The 17,995-nt window shown below is 43.2% G+C and overlaps 1 protein-coding gene across 8 annotated transcripts in view; it reads left to right on the top strand.

Annotated features, from left to right (window-relative positions):
• The first annotated feature begins 903 nt into the window (after window positions 1–903).
• Window positions 904–17,995, top strand: part of TANC2 (tetratricopeptide repeat, ankyrin repeat and coiled-coil containing 2) — a 632,660-nt gene continuing 615,568 nt past the window's right edge. For all 8 annotated transcript variants that reach the window (XM_088470703.1, XM_088470704.1, XM_088470696.1 and 5 more), the window contains exon 1: window positions 904–1,153. The gene's annotated coding sequence lies outside the window, so the exon portion shown is untranslated. The remainder of the gene's footprint in view (window positions 1,154–17,995) is intronic.

The following is a 17,995-nucleotide window of genomic DNA, read 5'->3' as shown; positions in this document are numbered from 1 at the left end:
ACTTGGATCTACAATGCCAAAGGCTCAGCAGCGATGCAAATAGCGTACAACTTAGGCCCAGAATTGTAATAAATAACCATAAAAAGACATTTCTTATATCTATGACATGTGGCGATACGCAATTACTAAGGTTCTTAAAGTACATATATATCCAAACATAGTGTACTGTATTATTTAAAAAAAAAGTTATAATCCAGAGTAGTGTCATAGAAAGGCACTGGTGGGAACCCTGTAGTGCTCCGCACCCAGTGCATGTGACATGATGATGTCACCAAACTAGCACTTAGAGCTCCTGGGTCCTGGCCTGCTCTTCTCCTTGTGGAGAGCCATCCTGTAAGTTGAAAACGGTGGCATTGGAGTCAAAACCGTGCCTCTCTCTCGTTCTTGTACCGTGGGTGGTGGCTGCGGTCGCACACCCCTCGTTCCGCCTCTAATGTTTAAGTATAAGATATATAATATGTCCCCTTACTCCGCTGACACTGATGCCACTGTTATTAATTGTATCACTTGTGGGGGGCACTTGTGGATTGTGAAGCATTGGAGTTTAGAAAAACTTGTGGTCGCATTGGTTGACTACTCTGACCCCTGTTGAGTTTGAGGTTTAGACAGTTGACTGATCCATATATGTGACCTCATATCTTGACTCAATAATATTACTTTGGAATAATCGATACAAGGCTTATTGCTTCGCAATTATCTTTAATAATCACTTACAATAATGAGGTAAAGTAAAACAATGCATGAATGAAATCATAACCGGAGTAACCACATGATGAATAATGACAGGTATATGTATATTACATATAATATAATCTTATTGATTGAGAAAAGCCAAGTAGGCGTGGTCAGCAGTCAGAGCTCCTGCATATGTAATGAGGCGATGGGCGTGCTGACGACGTTCGGTCCTGTGTCGGTGGATCGGTGCGGGCCGTAGCTGCGGGAGCGAAGCACTGGAGGAGCGAGGAGGCGAGACAGGAACCGAAGTTAGGAGGGTCGGTGAGGAGTGACCGCAGCTTCGGACGTAGGGAGGGCCCACGGAGGACGCTGTAAAATAACCAGGGCCGGTTCCCGTACTGCAGAGGGAGCCGGCCTGGGGAAAAGGCTGACGAAGCTGCCAGGGGAGACGTGGAGGTGGCGGCTGCTGCAGCTGCAGGTGAGATACAGCAGGGGAAGAGGCACGGATATCATTGTGCAGGAGCACTGCATCAATATTGCAGCGTAAGGTGTATAATACTGAGCACTCGTTTACTGTGTTATATATATATATATATATATATATATATATATATATATATATATGTCTCCTTTGACTGCAAATCAATGCATATGCCATCTATTAGCTAACCATTCCTGAGTATACACATGGCTGTTCTGTACTGCGTGTATGTATATGTCTTTATTAATGCATATGTTTTTTTTTGTGTATATGTCTGAACTATATACCTTATCCATAGTCTATAGAAATGTGCAAGTGTCTTCAACACTGTATAGCAATGTTCATGCTTCTAAACAATATTGCAGTGTACATTTCCTCAAGACTGTCTATGCATACCTCTTCTATATAGTCTAGTAATGCACGTGTTAACTGTACAATGATGTATTCTCATGATATGTAGAAATATTTATGATCCTATGCAGTGATATATACCTTTTTTGTACTGTAGTGCAATGTGTAGATTTGCTCAGCACTGTATAGCAGCGGCACTCCGCAGTATGGTATAATGTACAAGTCTCTGCAGTAGTCAGGCAATGCACAATGATTTTCTAAATGACATATCAATGTACAGTTGCCAGGTTTACTACATTGTAAAAAAAAAAAAATAATGGTTCTCCGGTTAGACTCTTTTCATGAATGTTTAGTATTGAACAAAGCATAATGTAGAATGCTGTATCTATTCTGTGTATTAAGACACTGGTCTCTGCATCTCTAGGTACAATGATAAACAAGGTCTACAATTAGTCTGGTATGCAGCAATGCACGGGACAGCGTGCTTTACTATATGTTGTAGACTGGATTTCTTATAAATAAGAGGAACTAGGGACTCTGCGTGTGACAAGGAACATGTGTCAATGTGTGTTTAGCACACTGTGACTCTAAGCTGCTGCCACTACTGAAACCACTACCAGGTTCTTGTTCAGACCACTTCGTTTACAGGTTCACACATCTGTGCCAGCAGACTGCATTTGTCTAGAACGGATGCTTAAATGTGTGTCTGAATGTTGACACTGGCAAGCACCTGGCTTTCAACTGTAAAGTTGATGTGGCTGGTGCGTTAATTATAAATAATATAACTTGTAGCTAAATTAAGTGGTAATTGTGCTATGACAATTTATATATATGTTTATGCTATATTATGCACTATTGCTTTCTTTATTGAGATATATATATATATTTCATAGACATTCATTGTTTGTTTTTTGGTGAAAATATATATTTAAATTTGTCCCTCTGACTTTAATGGACTCCTGGTATGATTGTAGTTTTTCTGGTTACAAAGGGGGTCAGGTTTTGGCACAACCTGTAGTTCACTCCCTGGTTATCCTTCACCTAAGTTTTTACATATCCATTATCTAGTTTACATTTCCCTTCAGAGGCTTAGGGGTAAATTTACTAAAGTGAGAGTTTTTAGAAGTGGAGATGTTGCCCATAGCAACCAATCATATTCTCTATTCTGTTCTAGTAGGTGCTAGTTAAATGTTAAGAAGAATCTGGTTGCTATGGGCAACATCTCCACTTCTCTCGCTTTAGTAAAAATATCCCTTAGGGTCTTCAGTTTTCAGCGATGTGCAGCTGTGCACATCAGTGTATAGTACTGTACCCCAATATTCCTGCAGGAAAATTTGTGATGCCTGTGGTTTAGAAGTGCTTGCCTGCATAGCTCACAATTTAATTCCACTCGGAGTCAAAGGTAATAAGCACTTTTTGGTGCTTGTTTGTTCCATATTTTGTTTCAATAGGCTCCACCTATTTGTGTCTGGCAGATCGGACAACATATCGGGCAGTGTGTACCCGCTATGTCGATGATTATGTGCGCTCCCGCCACCTGGAAAGTTTGACAAGCCTCCTGGGGGCTGAGGCCACCTGCCCGCGGCTGCCCACTTCCCCAGTAAAGTGGATGGCCCAGGCTGCCGATGAAGAAGTGTTTTGCGTTGAATCGTGTCTTTGTGGCTCCACAATGCTGGTAATCTCTGCATTGCAGGGTGGAGCTATGATGACGTGATTGCGCTGACACACCCTCAGACCCTCCCACCTCCCTGACCCAGACCCTGAGCTACTGCCACCCCAAGACCCACCCACCTCTGCCTAGCCCCACCCCAACCTGGCTGCCTACTCCCGGAGGAGGCTGCTAAAAGGTTGGCAAGTATGCATACAATCCATAAAAACTGAAACATTACATTCAAGTTTTATTAAGGGGGGCGCAGATGTGAAACAGCATAAAGATTATACTGCTCATGAGTGCTCTTAGGGCCTGATTCAGATTCACATGCTATGTCAATGTCCGACATAGTTGTGTATCCTAATTGTGTTCGTACAGATTTGCAGTCTCAGATGGAGAGTCTGCACCTGCCATAGGGCTGGTGCAAGTTTCCTGGTGCGTCTAAAGATGCATTCATTGACATTATAGTGTGTACGGATGCTGAAAATGGGCGTCTCAGTCCTTGCACATTCAGATGCACGGATGTACACCAGGCTTTGTAGCAGCTTTTGCATAAAGTCGCAGATGTGTGATTGGAATAAGACTTTAAATACGGACGCGGCTGCCTCCGACTTAAAATAAGGCCCATAGTCTAAAGCAGCAGTTCTCAACCTGGGGTAATTGCTGTGACGTTCAGCTATATGTATTTTCTGTAATGGCGTGGCAGCGGGACATCCAGGTGCTGAATAGACACATAGTGAATGCAGTTTCCTAGGGATATCAACCCACATGTATCACATAACGTAATGGATAACAGGCTTGAAAATAACACGGGGCCTGATTCAGAGGTGGACAATAATGCATTCACCATTGCAAATTTTTGAGCAGTCCAGCGGCTTTATTATGCAAATGCTAGTTTCAGCCCTCCACTTGCACCGGACTGTGCCTGAGACGCCCACTTTCAATGCATGTGAACTGAAACACTCCACCATCGGCGCACGATCATGATCACCATCAGCATTTACAACACCCTTTGGCTGACGCAGTGTATCCTTCTGAACATTCTCTAAACATGGCCTCTGTGGCTCTTCGTTTAAGAATACAGCCACATTCACTGACTCTCCCATAACATGCACAGGGGCGCCGAGAGGGGGGGAGGGGAGCGGGTGCTAGTTATCACACCGATCACACCCCCCAGATTTGCAGCGGGCTGAGGGGCTCACAGCGCTTCCCTCCCCAACGCGCAAGTAGGTTTCTTTTCTAAGGGGCTTAGTCATGTCTCCCGCAATTAGGACACTCCCCTTTCCGGGCCAGCCCTCTAGGGACCTAAACACGAACATGAGATGTGTTTTTTTTTGTGCATTCACTTTAGGCCCACTTCCTGTCACCTCCCAGGAACTCCCATTTCTTTCTATCGCCAGCTTAAATGGCAGCTATCCCGTACTTAACATCGGTCTCTGTGTACACCCAGTGGTACAGTATGCATGTGCAATAGGGTTATCCAGGACTTCTAGCGCATGCACAGTAGCAAATAATTGCACTACTGCGCAAATCCTGAATTCACCTCTGTATCAGGCCCATGATCACTTATGTTTACTGCATAAAAGATTTAATGAAATAATTTTTAACACTGTGCCCCTAATGTCAAGACTTGTGACTGTGACATCAGCCTATGATCTTGTATGTTAGTCTGTTTTACCAATTATTAGTTGATTGAAAATAATGTTTTTTTAAAATGTAATTATTAAAGTTACAAAAAGGAAAACATTTATCCCTGTAATTGTTAGAACATAACAGCTTTAAAAATAATTGTCAAATATGAGAATTCATGCTATTCCTGCCATTTTTTATTTAAAATTTTGTTTATAGCACATTCATTGGTTTAACATATAGCTGCCCCTAAACATTTTGATCTAATAGCAATTATCATTAGAAGTGTTCGGGATACAAATGCAAAGGGCTGCCAGGGTCTACCCAAGTGGGAAATGACTGAGAACCACTGGGCCAGTGCAAAATGGCAATGTTGGAACAAAAGGAACTACTGAAACTGCAAGTGGAGGTTTGGAGTGTAACCTGTTTAAGTGTTTGAAAAATGAAGGTTTGGGGAGGATCTGGTCAGATAGCTAAGAGTCTCCACAGCAAGCAGCAAGTCCGGAAAATGGAAGGTTATCGGAAAGGTGGCAAGGTGCAATTCTGTATCGTTTCCCAAGGGTACGAGGGGCAACAACTTGTGTAGAAGTCAGATATTTATGAGGGCTGGGAGTGGATCAGGGCTTTGGGGAGCAAGTGCTGAGATTTGCAGTGTGTTGCAGCATATGTGGGAATGTGAGAGAAAGATCTGTCTTGTTGCAACATTTAGGATGAATTGTAGAGGGGTAAGATGGTTTGGAAGGAAAATCTGCAATGTTCTTCTGCTGTAATGCTTGGCACCTATATATTTTTGAGAATTGGATCATGCTGTTGGAGAGGTAGAAAGTGAATCTGGAGACAACAGCCAGTATAGTGTGGTTATGAACTTTATAGTATATTGGACAACAGTCAGTTAAGACAAATCTCATCTTACAAACCAACTTTTTTATATTTATTTTTTGGATGTCCAAATTGTTGCTAATGTATTCAAATAATTTCCACTATGCTGCTGAACCCATCATAACATGATCTCGGCATACCCTCATGTACTACTATTCCTATAATGACACAGAGCCGTAGCTAGACTTTTTGGTGCCCTGTGCCAGAAAGAGCATTGGCGCCCCCCTCATTTTTCAAAGGGACATAATGCACCCAAAAAAGGGAAATGTACTCATGGGGAAGGGCCAGGGAAGAGATGGGGGAGGCCAGGAGATGCTGGGGATGATATAAGAGGAAGCTACAAGCAAGAATGTTAATAAACAGACATTTGACAGGCCCAAACAGCGCCCCCTGACCTGTGGTGCCCTGTGCGATGGCACCGGCCGCACTACCCTAGCTACGGCCCTGTAATGACATATTTATGAAAATTCATTATTATCAATAGATATTAACATTTATTATAATAATGGACAATAAGTATATATGAGCATGTCATCTGAATCTACAGAGTGAGTAGTATTGTGTTGTTGGTTAGTGTAGTATAATATAAATGTTTCCCGGGGCAGATCTTTAAAATTTGGTGTTGTCCCTGGAAATTGGGGACAGTTGGCAATTATGGATCATAGATAATTCCATTATATATTGTATTTGTCACATTCTTTCTCACTTTGTTGTCATATCCTCTTTGTACTATATCTTAGGACCATCATTTTAGTTGCTTGTTTCGGTGACCTAAGCTTGTCTGATACGTACTGAGATGACCTAAAGGCCTCTCAACCAGTGATTTTTTTTTACGTATTAAATTAATGCAAATGGATGTGAGAATGGAACAATCCAATGACCCAGGGGTGTATTAATGCCTGAAGGGGGTCAATGTGCAGAGTGCCCCCTCTTTTGAGCAGCGAAAAAGCCACATATCTTTCCTTGTGCCGTCAAACAGGCCTCTCTTCCTTTGCGTCGTCGTCTTCCCAGTGATATTCGGCAAGATGGTGCATGTGCACAAGGGTCAGAGTCTTTTTGCTTTCACTTCGTGGCACCATCTTTCCAAATATCACTGGGGAAGATGGTGCCACGGAGAAAGAGGGGCATGCTTGTGCGGCACAAGGTAAGTATGCTATGGGTGCAGGGTGCGCGGATCGTGTCCCTTTGACCCAGGGGCCTGTGTGCACCGCACACCCCGCAACCATTCTAAATTTGCCTATTAAATGACCCCATAATTGCTTGTCTGTTATCCGGTGCATCATTGCTTTAGTGTATTTTAGATGCTGCCTGTTCCATTTACTTGCGTATCCTCCATTGTCACCCCACTGCACAAATGCTAATGCCAGTTATGCACCATGTGGTAAAAGCGTCTCACTTATGCTGATGTTTTCCTAATGTCAATGGGTAACCAGCTAAAAACGAAGTGGCAGGAAAACCTGTGCTTTCTAAGTGTCTGACTTTTTATTCAGGGACAGGTTTAGGGCATGTACTGGAATTTTAGTGCCACACACCGTTTTTACCTGCATGCAGTATTTTACAAGTATACCATTGCAATTGACTATTTTCCAGATTGCTTTGTACAATAGAAGACACAGGATATATAATCTGATTTATTGCTGAAGTAGTAGTTGCACAAGTTACGTAAACATTAATGTATTTTAAGCATTCCAGTAATCTAAAGAACTGCATTAAGATAGTTTAAAGTATGAAATCACCAGCTCTGTCTTTGTTATTTATCTGTTGATTATTTTTGCCATATAATATATTATAAGCTGTATCTAAAATATACATCTGTGTAATGTTTCCACCTACACAAAATGATTTACTTACTGTACGGATGGGGCTCTGTTTTTCCTCCTAGCAAAGCAAAGAGCAAGTAAAGCCACGATTTGACGTTATATTATATAGCAAGGAAATTGTGTACTCCTGATTATGGATTAATATACACAAAACTGGAGTATTTTCTACTTGGCTAAGACCAAGTCTTTCACCTCCATACGGTATAATTTAGGAGAGGAATATATAACACCAGGCGCGCGCGCGCAGAGGGAATTTCCGAGTACCTAGAAAACCCCCCTGCCTGCTGATCCATCACGTCTCAGCACCCGGCGGCTCTGGGAGTGAACTTAAGTCTGTTTAAATTAGGCCACTTGCGCCGGTTGTGCAAGCCAATTACGATACGCTCCCGGCAGCCAATCAGGTGTGGCCGCTCCTAATTGGCTGTTGGTCCGTGCGGCCGACGCCATATACAAAATACCATTGGGGATCCAGATGGGAAGGGTGCACTCTTCAGTACGCTGCTGCAGGGAGGGGAGTGCTGAGGGGCGGGGCTACGTGAAGGGGCTGTGTATAGGGATGTCGGTGAAGGGGCTGTGTGTAGAGATGTTGGTGAAGCGGCTGTATATATGCAGATCAGATGGTGAGGGGCTGTGCGTACTGTGTATACAGATGGTGACTGGCTGCGTATATGCAGATCAGATGTAAGGTGTGTGTATGCAGATCAAATGGTGAGGGGCTGTGTGTATATAGATGGTGAGGGTCTGTGTGTGTACAGATGATGAGGGGCTGTGTGTGTATAGCTAAGGAGGGGAGGCATAAGGTGAGGGAAGAGGTGAGTGGTCATGTGAGGTGAGGTGAGGTGTGCTGGTGTGAGGAGAAGTGAGTGCTGTGGGGAAGGGAGGTCTGAGGAAAGATGTGCTGCTGCGAAGGGAGAGGAGCAGAGAGAGAGGAAAGAAGACTTCCAGAAGAAAAGAAGAAGTAAGAGCTGGCCACGGAAGAAGAGGGGCCACCGCTGACCAGAATGGACCAGCAGCAAGAAACTGAGGCCAAGCACTACATGAATTCTGGTATTTATATGCAGCTCCACCTGAGGCCAAAATTACGGCAAAGTGCATGTGTTTGTGGGACAAGATGGGCGTGTTGGCGGAAGCAGTAGTATGCAAAGGCTGATGGTAGGAGTTGGGCACAGTGAGGGCACATGTTTGCATTGCTATTGTGGAATATAAAATGTAAGCTTTATTAAAATAAAATTGGAAAGAGCAGTAACATTTTTAAGCCATTTCGTGCTGTGTGGAGGGGCCAATTATCCTATTCACTCTGCAGATGTGTTTGGATTTTGTAGTAGCTCAGAATTGGCAGTCTTTAGTGTCTTAACCTATACCAGAGGTTCTCAAACGCAGTCCTGAAGGCACTTCAACAGTTCAGGTTTTAGAGATATCCATGGTTGAGCACAGGTGGTTACATCAAATAGGCGGAGGTACTACTTAAGTCACCTGTGGTCAAGCATGAATATCCTTAAAGCAGCATACACACACAACGATTTTGTTACCAACGATTTTCTGTCAGATTATCTGTCAGATTTTTTAAAATGTAATGAACGATTTTTTTGGACTACAAACTATTTTTGCATATTCCCTTACTGAAAATCGTTCAGTTGACAAGTCTGACTGAACTACAAACGTGAACGCGCATGAACGATAATCGTTCATAGTTTGACTCAGAAAGTGAACAATGTTTTCAAACGATTATCGTTAAACAATATCGTTTAACGATAATCGTTCCAAAAAGTTGTTTGTGTATGCAGCTTGAAACCTGGACTGTTAGGGTGCCTTGAGGACCGAGTTTGGGAACATCTGTCCTATACTATTAAAAGGATGTACAGGTTGAGTCTCCGATATTCAAATATTCCAAGATACAGAATTTTTTTGGCTTGACCTGAGATAATGAAACCTTTGATTTTTCATGTTTCAATGTACACAAACTTTGTCTAAGGCACAAATTATTAAAAATATTGTATAAAATTACCTTCAGGCTGTGTATAAGGTGTATATGAAACATAACTGAATTTTATGTATGTACACAAACTTTGTTTGAGCCACAAAATTATTGAAAATATTGTATAAAATTACCTGTAGGCTGTGTGTATAAGGTGTATATAACACAAATGCATTCTCTGTGTAAATTGGGGTCCCATTCCTAAGATATTTCATTATGATATGCAAATATTCCAAAATACGGAATATTCAGTTATCCAAAATACCCGTGGTCCCAAGCATTTTGGATATCGGAGACTCAACCTGTATTCTCATTCACATTGCATTCTGAGCAATATATTAAAAAAAAAAAAACACACTTCAAAGTGCTAAATTTAGTAAATACAGATGTGATGTTTCTAAAAAAAAAAAAGCTGCTAAAAAACCCCGCTCGGCACACCAGCGTGTTTTTTGCGCTATTTTTTGCCAAAAATGCGCCTGAGTCACAATGTGATGTGACTAGGACGCACCAGCATACTGTGTTGTTCAATTTGATATGCTGCACTTTTATATCTGTGGCCCTGAGTCCCTGAATCTGTATACGAAGTGCTACAATGGAGCTGCCGAAGATTTTTAATTCCAAGTTCTGTCGTGCTTCACATGCACTCAGGTGCACACAGATATACAAGTGCACAGCCAAGTACAGGTTGAGTCTCTCATATCCAAATATTCCGAAATACGGAATATTTTCAGCATGATTGAGATAATGAAACCTTTGATTTTTGATGGTTTAATGTACATAAACTTTGTCTAAGGCACAAATTATTAAAAAGATTGTATAAAATAATCTTCAGGCTGTGTGTATAAGGTGTATATGAAACATAAATGAATTTCATGTATGTACACAAACTTTTTTTGATGCACAAAATTATAAAAAATTGTCTAAAATTACCTGCAGGCTGTGTGTATAAGGTGTATATAACACATAAATGCATTCTGTGTGTATATTTGGGTCCCATTTCCAAGACATTTCATTATAATATGCAATTATTCCAAAATACGGAATATTCCGATATGCAAAATACTACCCCTGGACCCAAGCATTTTGGATATGGGAGACTCCACCTGTATAGTGATTGCGTCTGACTCGGAATCAGGACCATAAAGTGCGAGTGTTTGCGTGATGCCGCAGAAGCCTGAATTACTACCTTATGCAAATGCCAGTTTCCATAAGGCTAATGTGAGGATCCATGTAATTTTAAGTTTTAAGCTGCTTCCCACACTGGGCCTGGTCCAGAGGTAGACTAGGTGGGGTTTGCACTTTTTTTCTAGTGCTGTGGCTGTGATAATATACAAATGCTAGTTTCAGCTTTCCCCTTGTGTACTAGCGTGCGCCGGAATGCACAAGCCCTGAGACGCCCACTTTCACTGTCCGTGCACAGTATAATTCCGCCAATGGTCTTGGGCATCTTCTACGCATCATTCAGACATGTGCAGTGTCTCCGTTTGAACATGGCCTCTGTGTAAGCAGCTGTGCGTCATAGAATGCAGACCGCTTTCACTGTCATGCCCTCAACACTCCTATAAAACGCCCATTGTTTGTTTTTTGTTTTTTTTTTTTGCGCTCACTTCAAGTCACCTCCCAAAAAACGCCCAGGAACGCCCACAGTATTGCCTCACTGTTTATATTACCTGCTGCTCCATATGCAACAGCGCATTTGTGCGTACATTGAGGGATCTGTTGCAGCAAATAATTGCTCATATTCACAAACGTCGGATTGCATGCAAATAGGGTCCACCTCCGAGTCAGCCCCACTGTTTTTCCATCCACAGGGGCAACCATCAGAATTCATATCTGCGCTTGTACCAGCCCCATGCTAGGTTCAAGAGTCCATCTAAAATCTGCTTCCTTTCTTCGTACTCACAACTCGAACTACACGCCTGCAACACTCGCATGATAATACCACAAGGCAGCGCATTTCCATGTCATTGCGTTGTTACCATTCAGTTTCTGTCTCTAAATGCCAATTTAACACAGACTGATCCGGCCAAGATACATCCGAATCCCATTATATACGCAAAACTGTGTAAATTCATTACTGCGCATGAGCATTATGCTAAAACTGGCTGTTCACAAAAAAAGATGAATCCGACTTATTCAGCCCCTATATCTTGAAGTATCCTGGTACAAAGCAAAGCAGTTTAAGGTGGGCATAAAATGTTGTTTGAAAATTACACCTACATTTTACCTCTGACAGCCTTCCTTTGTGTAAACACTCTGTTAATTGGTGGATTAAACCAGAATCAGGGCCAGAGATATCAGTGCAATTTGGATGATTGCAGCCTCCAAGGTCAATTTGCTCTCCATCAGGTTTACAAAGCCACATTGATTGGCAGCTTTAAACGATAGAAGTGCAATAGCAATTAATGCTAAATCAGCGTTGTTTTGCATTAAATTACTCCATTTATAAATTCTCAGTCAAAGCCGCTGATCATCAGCTGCTTTGTAAACCCGAAGTTTAGTAAATCTAGCCTTCTTTTGACTGTCTGATCCCATTTGTCTTAATGATGCGGCTGGATCTTCAGTTGTCTGTAACAAAGTGGGACGCTACAATGTAAAGCCAGGTTAACGCTAAAGACTCAATTCGATTATGTGCAAAGGAGGTGAGTTGCTGTTGCAACGGCATAGAAACGCCGGCAACGGCACTGCGTTTCATCCCCCTCACAGCCCGATCTCACATAGGACCCGCACGTTTTTGCTCGTAGCCCTATGGGGACTGAACGAAAATGGGCAAGTCCGCCAGCGCTGGAAGTGCAGCATACAGCCGCACTTACTTACGGGGGTGTGAGTGATTCACACCTAATTGGATCAAGCCCTAAATGTAGTCCTGCCATGGTTTGTATCTGAAAAGTTCAGTTTGTGTCTTAGGGACGTTAAAATTGACTAAACTATATTCAGCGTATTGTTTCACTAGGAATTAATTACAGATTTGAGGAATTTACAAGAATCGATGCAGAAGAGACTTACAGGTGTCTGAACCAGTAAAGAGGACATAGTTAAAACGGGATCGGTATGAAATACCGCCGGATGCCAGAAGACCGGCAACTGAAGATCCCGACAGGTAAGTATTGTAGCTATTACTAACCTTCTCATTTCGACCGTCTGCTTCCTAACTGCATCCCGTTAAAACGTATCTAATATTAATCTTCGTTTTTCTTTTTGAGCTACCTGAGCAGCTTCTGCAAATTTAATTGTTGACTTTTTGGAAACCACACACAGGGCCCTGATTCAGAGATGCACACAATGGCAGTCGCTACTACGATTCCGCATGCAGCGGACTTGTGAAAATATACTAATGACTCAGCTGCTATCCTGTGCACAGAGATGCCGGTGTCTCACATCCTCCGCTTACTCACAAAAGCGGAAACATCGGTCGCACATGGAACCTCTGAGCAAGCCTATGCTGTCTCAGAATGACACTGGGGCCTCTGCAGTAGTTGTGTATGAATTTGCGGAGGCTCACGAAGGCATGCCCAGAAAACTGTCCTGACATCGACTTTGCGTGTATCTCTGAATCAGGCCTACAAATACCTGGTTCTTGGATGTTGCGGTTATATAGTAATGTACACTACCTGCATTGTACATTATTTGGGGATACTTAATATATAAGGGCAGATGACACTTCCGCAGTAGACACAGAGATCAGCTTAGATCATGCGATGTTCTATGTTTACTCTTTGTACGGTGCTGTGGACACTTAGTGGTGCCTTTATGAATAGAAATTAACGTTGTGTTGGCTTTAGCTTGTATGATGTTATATTTATCATATGTGTACTTTACCAATTTGAATATAAAAATGCTGCTGTATTGGAAATTAACACGATCTTATTTATATGAAGACTGTAGTGGACTTGGGTATAAATTAACATGAAATGCTAAATACATTTGCCTTACTCTTATCACTGATTGTAGTAAGTGGTGTGAAACAGTCCACTTGTCAGCATTCATAGCAGTACAAATGATTGGGTAGTGTCTGCCTTGGGTTGCTAATAGCAGCACATTTTTATCTGTTTTTCTGCTATAAAGTGACTCTACCTCCTAATCTTGTATTAGTCAAAACAATTGCTGACATAATCAGTGTGTACAAGAACAAGTTATTTATTTAATTTAAGCCTTACTCTGAACCCATAGATCTGTGAAGGCTAGCATTGCATTTAGCCACGTGTGTGCCTCAGAAATTATCAACATGCCTGAGAAATGTAACATTTTCAAACATGTCCAGAAAACCTCACCGCTTGCTCGGTTCTGTTAACAGTACGGCCAAATACGTTTTGTCAAATGCAAAAATTAGTCTTTTTGCTTAGAGCTGGAGCGGAGTGTTAGGGATAGCAGGTAACTACTGTGTGTGTTTGTTTGGTTTTTTTTTCTGCACATGTGCGACAGCTGTTTTGTTACAGGACTGTGTGCCATAGATGTTTGGTTGCATGTTTTATCTGCTCTCTGTGGACTTGGGGCCTGATTCAGCGCAAGTGAGGTTGATTTGTTTTGTTAAGTGTTATCTGATTCAGAACTGATCACAATTGCGATCCAAAGCTCAGCTGGCATAAAGACGCCCACTACTGCTTTCTCACCAGGCACAGAAACTGCATGTCTCCTCACACGCAGTGGGCTCTCAAGCTGTGTATGCTATCGCAGTGGCTAATTTATGCACGCCCAAGCAACGACGTTTTTAAACGGACAGGCACATTAGCATTTTTTCGACCACTCCCCCGTCACCACCGCGCCAAACGCTCACAGCCTGTCACTCACTCTGCAATAGATTCCTCTGTGCGTGTGTAATCGCAGTGTGAACGAAGCACACGTGCAGTACAGCTTATACGCATGCGCAATGGCTAACAAACGCTCGATTTGTGTACATACTGTAGCTTCATTTGTGATCACTGCTGAATCAGGCCCTTATATCATTGTGCACCCTGATTGGTCCCTGGTGCTTTATATGGTATCTTCAACGGAAGACCTGTTCTAATTTCTGGTGTGCTTTTATTTCAACTGCTGCCTGTGCACCACAACTCTGCTTATTGACTGCTGACAGCACTAACTGCTGCCTCTGGTTTTTTTTACTCTGCTAATTCAATCCAACCTGGATTGACCCCTGCTGTAGTACATTACTCTGCTGCTCTTTGTTGCCTGAACTTTACACTCTGGTTATGATTGGAATTGCATACTGCACATTATCATTTGGTGCCCTGTTGCTTTGCCATCAGGTCAGTCATATGATGTTACAGAGAATCCTACTCCTATTTGAAACAAACTTAAAGTAGTAATAATTTTTCAAGTGCTAAGACTTGGGGACAACCATGTACCAAGGGCCGGTTCTAGACTTTGCAGAGCTCAGGGGACATGGCCATGTCTGCAAAAAAAAAAAAAAAATCAAGAAAATACTAACTGTGGGCTGCACTCTACACAGACGGGGCACCGTTTTTACGGGGGAAGGCCGTTTGCCAAGGGGGTGACGTTTCACGAATTCTTACCCTGTGAAGACTGGTGGGTCCCTCCTCCTTGCTGTGGCTTGTTCTGGAGATGCGCTGCTGCTGCTCCGAGTCAGCTCTTTTCTCACCGCGGTTGCTCTCAGCATGCCATGCGCAACGTCTTCACCACCGGCACCGGCATTCTGGGAGATTGAGTACGGTTAGGTCTAGACTATAGAGCGCAGATGGACCTGTGACGTCACACCCACGTGACCCGGCCTAAAAGGGGGAGGGGCGGGGATGCTAACGGGGGACCAAAAGTGGCCCCTCGCGGGCTCGCTGCGCTCGCCACAAATATTTATTCCCCCTCTATGCCCTACTGGATGGTAACGCAGGAGCGGTCCAGCCTCTTGCAGCGGTCACGTGGTGGATATGTCACAGAGGTCCTTTAGCCACATAAGAAATAGCAGCAACCGATCGGGGTACAGCAGTTTGTAAATATACCCAGGGGCTGGCTGGCATCTTTAAACATGGGGGCAGATACAAGCAAGTGTCCCAGCTTTTCTCATCTCATCGTGGCGAAAATAGAAAAAAATCTTTGAATACATATTTTCTATGATTACATTTTTTTTTTTTTAATTTTGAAGTTTATGGAACCAGCCAGGAGGGGAAGAGGAGATGGGACAGAGACATCATTGATGGGTACTGGGAGGTGAGGAGAGGAGTGGCATAGAGAATGGAAGGAGGAGTATGGGAGCCAGGAGAGGAGGGGCCAATCTGCAAAGGAGCTCGGCTCATTGGTGGCTGGTCCCAGGGGGAGGGGCCAGCCACTATAAAAAACACACAGTACTGGCAAATAGGGCTCAGCAAAATAATCTCGGCCCCCAGCTTTGTAGATCAGGGACTTGCTGTGTGACCTGGACCGCTCCGCCCCAGGAACTCCACCCACTGAGGCCATGTTTAGCGTGTGTGCGAGCACTGAGCATCTGTGACGTGTAACATAATATAAAGCAGTGCACCAAGATTAGAGGAGACAACTCACGAGGAGCACACTGTAAATGCATGCCTGCGGCTCCAAACATCAACATTGTACCGGCCTGGGGAGACACCTATATTGCAGTGATGGCAAGCAAGAGCGGATGGGCGCCAGCGGGGTGACTGCAGCAGTGTCCTTTGGCCGCAGAGCCCCGGGCAACAGCTTTGTTAGGAGATAAAGTGAACGGAGATAAGGTACCAGACAATTGGCTCCTAACTGTAATTTTTCAAACACAGCCTGTGACGTGGCAGTTAGGAGCTGATTGGCTGGTACCTTACTTTATATCCTAACAAAGCTTAGTAAATAGACCCCTGAGTCTTGTGACATATCTCGTCTCCATTGGTCTCTGATTCCCTGGAACAACCTTTTTCCTCTCCCGTCTTCTATACTTTCTCCCTATACATCAGTTTAAGCCTGTTTTAATTAATTTTTCAGTTTCTTTTCTCCTGAGGCATGTCTGCTAGCTCTGAACCCACTTCTTTGGACATCACCATCCTAACTCAGTGCCTGATTCAGACCCGCTCGCAAGCGGGTTGATGGGGCACTGCGCATGCGCGAGCCTTGGAGCGAGTGAGAAATTCACTCGCTCCAGGGCTGGTTACAAACGGGGCGGCTGTCGATGTTAATCGTCAGCTCGACCCGTTTTGTAGGTGGGGAGGGGGGGTGGCTGGTCAAACTGAGGCGTTCCTGAAGGAACGCCTGCCGTTTGTGGGCGGCCCTACTGACATCACTCGTGATGTCAGTAGTGAGCTTCCTAATCTATTAGAGCAGGAAGCTCACTGGGGCTTGCGGGAACGAGACCCTACCACAAGGGTCTCGTCGCAAGCCCGATGGTCGCGACCATCACCTGGCCGCTCGCAAAAGCTGTGGGTGGTCACCCACAGCTTAGTGAGTGGCCAGGAGGCCGGGTAAAAAAAAAAAAGAGGCCGCCCTGATTCAGAGCGAGCGCTCACTTTTTGCGAGCGCCTCTGAATCAGGCCCTTAGTACTTCCTCCCTCATACTTCTTGTGAGGTGTTCTTAGCTTTCATTATATTTGAACTATTACATTTTTTTTCATGTATTACATGTTCATCTATGTACAGCTATGGGTAAATTTACTAAAGTGAGAGTTTGTAGAAGTGGAAATGTTGCCCATAGCAACCAATCGGATTGTAGCAATTATTTTCTAGAAGGTGCTAGATAAATGTTAGGTAGAATCTGATTGCTATGGGCAACATCTCCACTTCTAAAAACTCTCACTTTAGTAAATATACCCCTCTAATGTGTTGAATTGTAATGCTCTGGCTTTTTGTTCTGTGAAACGTGTTTTGCTATTTGTAAAAACAATAAAAGGGATCTAAGAAAAACAACCCTGAATGGTTAGTTCTCAACATTTATAAATGATTGGCAGTGGCCATATGGTTAATCTTGTAAGTGACAATTTTAAGTCTCTTGTAATGTGTTTTGCACCTATTTATAGGGCTTAAATCTTCATCACACAATGAAGAATTAACCAAGGACTTTTTTCTTTAAACCCATGGTAGTAAAGAAAGAGAATAAATTAAACAAGACAAATTAATGTGCCGGCAATGGTAAATTGAAAAACACCTAATATCTGTAACTCTTATTCCTTTATTGCCATTGTAAGAGAGTTTGGGGTAGATTTAGAAAAGCTTCTAAAACAAACAAGTGGTGTTGGTGTTCGTAGTAACCAATAAGATACTGTCTTATCAGTTTCTAGAATGCAATAGAGAAATTATAGCTACGATCTGGGTGCTATGGTCAACACCACCACTTGTCTGTTTTAGAAGCTTTAGTAAATCAAACTATGACAGCCCAGTTACTTGAACAGTGGTGTTGGTTTATTTGGATATAGCAGGTACAGCTATAAACACTGCGGTATACACACTAGTGATGGAGCAGAGCTTGAGCGGAGCGGGGTTCTATAGAGCTCTCCAGCCAGCGAGAGTATGATGTTTGCAGTAGCGGTGCAGGATGCTGTAACAGCATCGAGACGCCGGCAATGGCACAGCATCTTGCCCCCATTGCAGCCCGATCTCACCCCGGACTC

Source organism: Taudactylus pleione, unplaced genomic scaffold (assembly GCF_031769625.1).
Source record: "Taudactylus pleione unplaced genomic scaffold, aTauple2 ptg000102l, whole genome shotgun sequence".
NCBI lineage: Eukaryota > Metazoa > Chordata > Amphibia > Anura > Myobatrachidae > Taudactylus > Taudactylus pleione.
Note: the sequence above shows the minus strand (reverse complement) of the source record. Positions and strands in the feature narration are given on the sequence as shown.